The sequence below is a fragment of the Piliocolobus tephrosceles genome, chromosome 5 (assembly GCF_002776525.5).
Source record: "Piliocolobus tephrosceles isolate RC106 chromosome 5, ASM277652v3, whole genome shotgun sequence".
NCBI classification, from domain to species: domain Eukaryota; kingdom Metazoa; phylum Chordata; class Mammalia; order Primates; family Cercopithecidae; genus Piliocolobus; species Piliocolobus tephrosceles.
The window spans coordinates 77,470,442-77,480,467 of record NC_045438.1 but is presented as its reverse complement, the minus strand read 5'-3'; positions in this window follow the sequence as shown (position 1 = coordinate 77,480,467).

The following is a 10,026-nucleotide window of genomic DNA, read 5'->3' as shown; positions in this document are numbered from 1 at the left end:
GAGAAGTGTAAACCCGGGGGGGGGGGCCTCCAGGGGGGGGAACACCCCCCCCCCCCCCCCCCCCGGGGAAAAAGCAGCAAACCCCCGAAAAAAAAAAAAAAAAAAAAAAAAAAAAAAAAAAAGCAAGGTAAGTCAATAGCGAGTTATAGAAAGGAGTAGTCAGAGAAGGTTTCTCTGATAAGATCAAATATGAGAAGATATTTAAACGAAGTGCAAAGTAAATGAATATTTTATAGAGAGGAGAAATATTTCAGAACAAGGACAAGAATAACAAAGACCTTGAGATGCGAACTTCCCTGGCATATTTCAGGGCCAAAATTGTAGCTGTGGCATAGTGAACCATCGTGCAATTGGGAGGATATGAACTTAAAGAGGAAGCTGATGTGGCAGTAGGGCAGATCATGAAGAGATTTCCAGACTATACCTAGAGTTTCGGCATTTATTATTTGAGCAAAGACATTGTGAGATTTTGAGTTTAGATATAGATTTTGTTATGTTTTAATGGATAAAACAATTTGCCGAGGAGAGATTAAGGTGAGGTGGAGCATGAATGTGAGCAGAAAACTAATGATAAAGCTATTGAATTGGTTGAAAGAGAGGATAATGGTGATCCAGACTAGGAGGTAGCATTGAATATGAGATTGGCTCTAGGCGTATAAGGACCTTTTTGAGAAGAAAATTATAACCTTTTTTATGCCCCTGGAAGAGTGAATAAAGTGGAGTAACATAAAAGTAAATACAATTCATTGAACATAAAAATTAATTTCTTGACCAGAATTGTGGCTAAAACACAAAATTGGCTTCTTATATAGGATTAGATGTTTCCATACTAAATAAATGATCACTTAACAGTAGCGCTCTCCTTTCTGTCTTTCCCAGAATAAGCATTCATATCTTCAAGGAACGTTTTCAGTGGGATTAGTTTCCAGTTCTGGGTGCCTCTTTTGCATTATTTTTCTCATATATATATATAAAATAAAAAATTATTTTATAAAACTTTTACAGAAGTACTGAGGAAATCAACTTGATTTTCTCTGTGAAACATATCTATATATATACACACACATATGTATTTTAAATATATAGATGGCCTCCATCATATAATTGTTCTGTTTAATGACTTTTCCACTTGACAATGATGGGATAGCAATACTTATTTGGTACACTTCTTGACTTATGATGGGAATATGTCTATATCAAGTGATAACCCTATCATAAGTCAAAGAGCATCTGCATATTTTATATGTAATCATTTGTGTATATAATAATATACATATCCTATTTCACATGTATATTTTATATAAACATTTACAATAAAATTATATATAAATATTTGTATAGCATATTTATACATATATACAGCTAGCTACATATGTAAATATAAATAGATAATATATATAGTGTATATATGTAATGTATTCTATATAATAAGTATTAAATATACAGATACAACTCCTTTTATTGTGTGCTGCTTTTCTGCACTTCAGATATTGTGATCTTTGTAAGTTGGAGGTTTGTGCTAACCCTGCATCTAGCAAGTCCGTAATTGCCATTTTTCAAACAGCACATGCTCACTTCAGGTCTCTGTGTCACATTTTGGTAACTCTCAAAAAATTTCAACTTTTTCATTATTACATCTATTATGGTGATATGCAATCAGTGATCTTTGATATTACTATTATAATTGTTCTGGGGCACCACAAATTATGCTCATATTAAATGGTGTACTTAATTGATAAACATTGTATGTCCTGGCTGCTCCACTGCCTCACTATTCCCTCATGTTTCTTCCTCTCCTCGGACCTCCCTGAGACACAACAGTATTGAAATTAACCCAATTAGTAAAACTATCATGACATCTAAGTTTTCAAGTAAAAGGAGGAGTCACACATCTCTTACCTAAAATTAAAAGCTAGACATGATTAAAATTAGTGAAGAAGGCATGTTGAAAGCTGAGATAGGCCAAACACTAGGACTCTTGTGCCAGACAATTAGCCAAACTGTGAATTCAAAGGAAAAGTTCTTGAAGAAAATTAAAAGTGCTACTTTAGAAAATACACAAATGATGTTAAAAAATAAATCAAAGCATTCTTATTGTTGATATGGAGAAAGTTTGGGTGTTCTGGATAGAAGATCAAAGCTGTCACAGCATTCCCTTAAGTCAAAGCATAATCCAGAGCAAGGCCTTATCTCTCTTCAATTCTATGAAGGCTGAGAGAAGTGAGGAATCTACAGAACAAAAGTTTGAAGCTAGCAAAGATTAGTTCACACACTTTTTAAGTGAAGAACCATTCCCATAGCATAAAGTGCAACATGAAGCAGCAAGTGTTGATGGAGAAACTGCAGCAAGTTATTCAGAAGACCTATCTAAAATAATTCATGAAAATGGCTACACTAAACAACACATTCTTCATGTAGATTAAACGCCCTGTATTAGTGGAATCTGCCTTGTGAACTTTCATTGCTGCAAAGAAGTTGCCTGTTTTTGAAGCTTCAAAGGTCAGGTTGACTCCTTTGTCAGGGGCTAATACAACTAATGACTTAAAATTGAAGCCAATGTTTACTTTCCATTTTGAAAATCACGGAAATTTAGTTGTTTCAATGATCTGATAAAACTTGAATAGATGAGTAGCTGCTCCTTATGGATGAACAGTGAAAGTGGTTTCTTTAGATGGCCTCTACTTCTGGTGAAGATGCTATGAATATCACAGAAATGCCAACAAACAATTTCGAACATTATATAAACTTAGTTGATAAAACAGCAGCAGAATTTGAGAGGATTTACTACAATTTTGAAATAAATGTGGGCAAAATGGTGTCAAACAGCACCACATACTACAGAGAAATTTTTTCTTAAAAAACGAGTCAATCAACAAGGCAAAGTTCATTTTTGTTTTCTTCTAAGACATGGCCAGAGCTCCCCAAACTTCAGCAACCACCGCTCTGATTAGTCAGGAATCATCAACATTAAGGCAAGACCCTCCGCCACAAAAAGGTTATGACTTGCTAAAGGCCAAAATGGCAATTTCCAAGTAATGAAGTGTTTGTTAATTAAAATATGTACATTTTAAAGACACAATACTATTCCAAACTTAATAGAATACCATATAGTATAAACAGAAGATTTCTATGCATTAAGAAACCAAAAAATTTATGTGACTCATTTTATTATGATATTTGCATAATGGTGGTGATCTGGAACAAAACCTGTAATATTTTCCAGGTATGTCTGTATAATGTTACATATATATATTCAGTAGAATCTATTCTGTAGATTCCTCACCTCTCTCAGCCTTCATATATACATATATACATGTGTGTATATATAATGTGTATATGTGTGTGTGTGTGTGTGTGTGTATGCACACACAGAATTGGAGCTTGAGCTTTTTGTGTGTGATGCCCTCCCTTCTTTTCAATCTTCTTCTTATCTTTGCAATCAGAGAAATTGTATCCTCTTTGCTCATTTTCTGTCAGATTTTAAAAAGACTGATAGGATCTTTTATCTGCATCTTCTTTTTCTTCCTCTCCTTCTTCTTCTATCCATTGACCTGCCTTCTGTCAAATTAATTATTTTTTATACGATGAATAAAAGAATTCACTTTTTAGCCTTCAACTGCTAACTTTCTGCTTCTGAATTTAATTCTCTCATCTTGACCTATCATTGTTTTTCTTAATTGAAATTTTCATGCAAATGTCAGACAACTTTATCAATGTGTATCATTGAGTTAGTTACTCATGCAGCTATTCCTTGTGCTCTCTATGCGAATTATACTTTCCAGGCTCTCTTGTGATCTGAATTTGAGGTAGTTTTGACCAATGAAAGGTTCTGCTAAGGTATTAGACTTGGTCATAAAAGCTATAGTACCTCCTTCTTTCTGCTTCAGGGGTATCTCTAGAAGTAGCTATCTTTTCTTCACAGTTCCAACAACCTCCAGGAAGGCCTATCCTTCACAGTGCCAGCTGCAGCCAGTGGTCCTGCTCTTGGCTTCTTGCACCTCCATTTCTCCATTATATATAGAGCCTTAAAGATGGGAGTGGTTTCCTGCTATTACTAAATTTGGATTGCCTCAATGTCTCCTTCCAACATTTTAGTTCTTCCTATACCTTAGGAACTAGTTGTACTATTCATGTTACCTACTTTTTCCATTGTTATAAATGATATCATAATTATCCTGACTTCAGCTTCAAACACAATGATGTCAGTTTCTAAAAATCACGCCATCATGTCATTTCTTCCACTGTGAAATGAGCAGAAGTAACAGGTACATATAATAAAGTGATGGTTCAGGCAATCAAATAATTTATAATCTACTTTACATAAATCTTGTTTAATATTTTTAAATAACTTGAGATATGGTTATTAAAATCTCATCTTTCTGATGTCTGAATAAGTTTGAAGATGCTAAATAACCATTCTGAGATCAAACAGCAGGTAGGTAGAGAAGCTGGTATTTAAAATGATGTTGTTTTGGCTCATATTATTTTATTTATAACATAAATTAATAAAATCAATTGATTAAGAACATTTGCCACAAACAATAATTATTTTTGTAAACACACCCTGACATACAGAGATAACAATAGCATACATGATGATTCCTTATTTAATCAGCTAGTTAGAAATCTTTCAGGTTCTTACTCTATGGACAAATTTGTGTAAACATTAGCAAATATGTCCATTTATTTGTTATTCTCTTCTCCCCCACCAGGGAAAGCAATAAAAATAATGTCAATTCCAAAAGAAGATCCATGCATGTATTCTTAAATGTTTCAGAAGAAAAATAAATTTTATCTATTTTATCCAAATATATTCAGAAAATTGCTACTTCCACTAAATACCAATAGGTTTTCTATAAATCGCTTTGAGCAGTATGGCTATTTTCATGATATTCATTCTTCCTATTCATGAGCAGGGGCATGGGATGCTTTTCCATTTGTTTGTGTCATCTCTGATTTATTTGAGCAGTGGTTTGTAGTCATCCTTGAAGAGGTCCTTCACTTCTCTTGTTAGCTGTATTCCTAGGTATTTTTTGTGTGTGTGTGGCAATTGTAAATGGGAGTTCATTTGTGATTTGGCTCTCAGTTTGACTGCTGTTGGTGTATAGTAATGCTAGAAATATCTGCACATTGATTTTTTATCCTGAGAGTTTGCTAAAGTTGCTTATTAGCTTAAGAAGTTTTGGAGCTGAGACAAAAGGATTTTCTAGATATAAAATCATGTCATTTGCAAATAGAGATATTTTCACATTCTCTCTTTCTATTTGAATATATTTTATTTATTTCTCCAATTGCCCTGGCCCAAAATTCCAACAACATGCTGAACAGGAGTGATGAGAGATGGCATTTTTGTCAGGTTCCAGTTGTCAAGGAGAATACTTCCAGCTTTTGTCCATTGTGTAAGATATTAGTTGTGGGTTTATCATATATCACTCTTATTATTTTGGGATATATTCCTTAAATACCTAGTTTATAGAGAGTTTTTAACATGAAGGAACATTAAATTTTATCAGGCATTTTCTGCATCTATTGAGATAATCATGGTTTTTGTCTTTAGTTCTGTTTATGTAATGAATCACATTTATTGATTTGCATATGTTGAACCATATTTGTATCCTGAGGATGAAGCCTACTTGATCATGGTGGATAAACTTTTTGATGTGCTGCTGGATTTGGTTTGTTATATTTTATTGAGGATTTTTGCATTGAGGTTCACCAAGAATATTCATTTGAAGTTTTCTTTTTTTGTTTTATCTCTGCCGGGTTTTGGTATCAGGATGATGTTGGCTTCATAGAATGAGTTAGGTAGGAATCCCTCCTTTTCAGTATTTTGGAATAGTTTCAGTAGAAATGGTACCATCTCTTCTTTGTACCTGTGGTAGAATTCAGCTGTGAGTCTGTCTGTTCCTGGGAATTTTTTTGATTAGTAGGCTATTTATTACTACCTCAATTTTACAATTCATTTATTGGTCTATTCAGCTATATATTTTTCTTTCTGGCTCAGTCTTGGTAGGGTTTATGTTTCCAGAAATGTATTCATTTTTTCTAGATTTTCTTGTTTATGTGAATAAAATTGTTTACTGTATTCTCTGATGGTTGCTTATAATTCTGTGGGGTCAGTGGTGATATCCCCATTATCATTTCTGATTATGTTTATTTGAATCTTCTCCCTTTCCTTCTTTGTCCAGCTACTGGTCTATTTTATGAATCTTTTTTCAAAAAAAAAAAAAAATAGTTGCTGGATTTGTTGATTTTTTTTTAAGGGTTTTTCATGTCTCTATCTCCTTCAGTTTATCTCTGATCTTGATTATTTCTTTCTTCTGCTTGCTTTGAGGTTTGCTTGCTGTTGGTTCTCTAGTTCTTTTAGCTGTGACATTAGGTTGTTAGCTTGAGATCTTTTTAGCTTTTTGATGTGGGCATTTCATGCTATAAATTTCACTCCTAACACTGCTTTAGCTGTTTCTCAGAGATTCTGGTATGTTGTATCATTGTTCTCATTAGTTTCAAAAACTTATTGATTTTTCCCTTAATTTAATTATTTAATCAATATTAATTCAGGTGCAAGTTATTCAATTTTCATATTGTGTGGTTTTGAGTATATTTCATAATCTTTTAGTTTGACTACACTGTGGTCTGAGAGACTGTTATGATTTCAGTTCTTTCAAATTTGCTGAGGAGTGTTTTACTTCAAATTATGTGGTTCAGTTTTACAGTAAGTGCCATGTGGCAATGAGAGGAGTGATATTCTATTATTTTGGGGTGGAGAGATCTGTAGATATCTATCAAGTCTGCCTGATTCAGAGCAGAGTTCACATTCTGTATATATTTGTTAATTTTCTGTCTCAGTAATTTGTCTAATATTGTCAGTGTGGTGTTAAAGTCCCTACTATTATTGTGTGGGAATCTAAATCTCTTTGAATGTCTCTAAGAACTTGCTTTATGAATCTGAGTGCTCCTGTATTGGGTGCATATATATTTCAGACAGTTAGGTCTTCTTGTTGAATTGATACCTTTACCATTATATAATGCCCTTCTTTGTCTTTTTTGATTTTTGTTAAAGTCTGTTATGTCAGAAACTAGGATTGCAACCCCTGTTTTTCTTCTGTTTTCCATTTGGCTTCATAAATCTTCCTCCATCCCTTTATTTTGAGCCAATGTGTTTCTCTGCATGTGAGATGGGTCTCTTGAAGACAACATATTGATGATAGTTGGTTCTTTCTTTAGCTTGCCATTCTGTGTCTTTTAATTGGGGCATTTAGCCCATTTACATTTAAAGTTAATATTACTGTGTGGATTTGATTCTGTCATCTTGATGCTAGTTGGTTATTTTGCAGACTTGTTTATGTGGCTGCTTCATAGTGTCACTGGTCTGTGTATTTCAGGGTGTTTTTGTAGTGGCTGGTAACATTTTTTCCTTTCCATATTTAGTGCTTCCTTCTGGAGCTCTTGCAAGGCATGTCTGGTGGTAACAAATTTCCTGAGCATTTGCTTGTCTGAAAAATATCTTATTTCATCTTTGCTTATATAGCTTAGTTTTGATGGATATGAAATTCTGGGCTGGAAATTATTTTCTTTTAAGAATATTGAATATTGGCCACCAATCTCTTCTGGCTTGTAAGGTTTCCTCTGAGAAGTCGATGTTATTCTGATGGGCTTCCCTTTGTAGATCACCTGGACTTTCTCTCTGGCTGCTCTGAATATGTTTTCTTCCATTTCAACCTTGGAAAATCTGATGATTACAGTTCTGGAGAATAATCTCCTTATGAAATATTTTACAGGGTTCTCTGCATTTCCTGAATTTTAATGTTGGCTTGTCTTGCTAAGTTAGGGAATTTCTCCTGGATAATATCCTGAGGTATGATTTCCAACTTGGTTCCATTCTCCCAGTCTTTCAGGTACCCTTCTCAGTCATAGGTATAGTCTCTACATAATCCCATATTTTTGGAGGTTTTCTTCATTTCTTTCTTTTTTTTAGTATTATTATTATACTCTAAGTTCTAGGGTACATGTGCATAACGTGCAGGTTTGTTACATATGTATACTTGTGTCATGTTGGTGTGCTGCACCCATCAACTCATCAGCACCCATCAACTCATCATTTACATCAGGTATAACTCCCAATGCAATCCTTCCTCCACTCCCCTCCCCATAATAGGCCCCCGGTGTGTGATGTTCCCCTTCCCGAGTCCAAGTGATCTCATTGTTCAGTTCCCACCTATGAGTGAGAACATGCAGTGGTTTTTTTTTTTTTTTCTGTTCTTGTGATAGTTTGCTGGGAATGATGGCTTCCAGCTGCATCCATGTCCCTACAAAGGACACAAACTCATCCTTTTTTATGGCTGCATAGTATTCCATGGTGTATATGTGCCACATTTTCTTAATCCAGTCCGTCACTGATGGACATTTGGATTGATTCTAAGTCTTTGCTATTGTGAATAGTGCCACAATGAACATACGTGTGCATGTGTCTTTATAGCAGTATGATTTATAATTCTTTGGGTATATACCCAGTAATGGGATGGCTGGGTCATGTGGTACTTCTAGTTCTAGATCCTTGAGGAATCACCATACTGTTTTCCATAATGGATGAACTAGTTTACAATCCCACCAACAGTGTAAAAGTGTTCCTATTTCTCCACATCCTCTCCAGCACCTGTTGTTTCCTGACTTTTTAATCATTGCCATTCTAACTGGTGTGAGATGGTATCTCATTGTGGTTTTGATTTGCATTTCTCTGATGGCCAGTGATGACAAGCATTTTTTCATGTGTCTGTAGGCTATATGTATGTCTTCTTTTGAGAAGTGTCTGTTCATATCCTTTGCCCACTTTTTGATGGGTTTTTTTTGTTTTTTTCTTGTAAATTTCTTTGAGTTCTTTGTAGGTTCTGGATATTCATTTCTTTTTATCATTTTTTTTCTCCGTAATTGTCTGCCTGTCTTATTTCAGAAAGATGGTCTTGAAGCTCTGAGATTTTTCGCTCTGCTTGGTCTATTCTGCTATTAATACCTGTCATCGCATTGTAGAGTTTTTGTAGTGTGTTTTTCAGCTCTAGCAAGTTGGTTGTGTTCCTCTCTAAACTGGCTATTCTGGCTGTCAGCTCTTGTATTGTTTTATCATGATTCTTAGCTTCTTTTTGTTGTGTTACAACATGCTCCTTTCACTCAGTAGAGGTGCTGCAGTCATTTGGAGCAGAAGGGGCACTTTGGCTTTTTGAGTTTTCATTGTTTTTGTGTTGACTCTCATCTTTGTGAGTTTATCTGCCTTAATTGTGGCTGCTGACCTTTGACGGGGTTTTTGTGGGGTCTTATTTGTTGATGTTGTTCTTATTATTTTCTAACCATCAGGCCACTCTTCCATATAGTGGCTGTGGTTTGCTTGGGGTCCACTCCAAACCCTAGTTGCCTCAGTTTATCCTGTACCTGCAAGTATCACCAACGAAGTCTGCAAAACAGCAAAGATGACAGCCTACTCTTCCCTCTGGAAACTTCATTCTAGGGGGTTACTGACCTGTTGTCTGTGCAAACACTCTTGGAGAAAGTGGCTGGAGATGCCTATTGGGAAGTCTCACCCAGTTAGGAGGAATGGGATCAGGGACTCACTTAAAGGAGCAGTCTAGCTGCCTTTTGGTAGACCAGGTGTGCTGTGTTGAGGATCCCTTCAGCTCTTGCTTGATATGGGTTCTCCAGGCCCCAGAGGCTAGACTGATGGAGAAGCCAGAACAGCTAACATGGCAGCCTGCCCCCCGCCCACAGGGACTCTGTCCCAGAGGGAAATTAGAGATCTATCTGTAGAAAACTGGTTGGGGTGTCAGAAGTCCTGACTGGGATGTACAGCCCAGTGAGGAGGAATAGATAGATCAGGGTCCGGCTTAAAGAAGCAGTCTGGCCAAGATCTGGCAAACAGGCTGTGTTGCATTGGAGAGACCCTTCCTCACAGAGACCTTTTGAACCCTCCAAAGCTGGAGAGACTGAGTTGATTGAATTGTAGAGATGGCAGCTGCCCCTCCCCAGGTAGCTCCTTCCCAT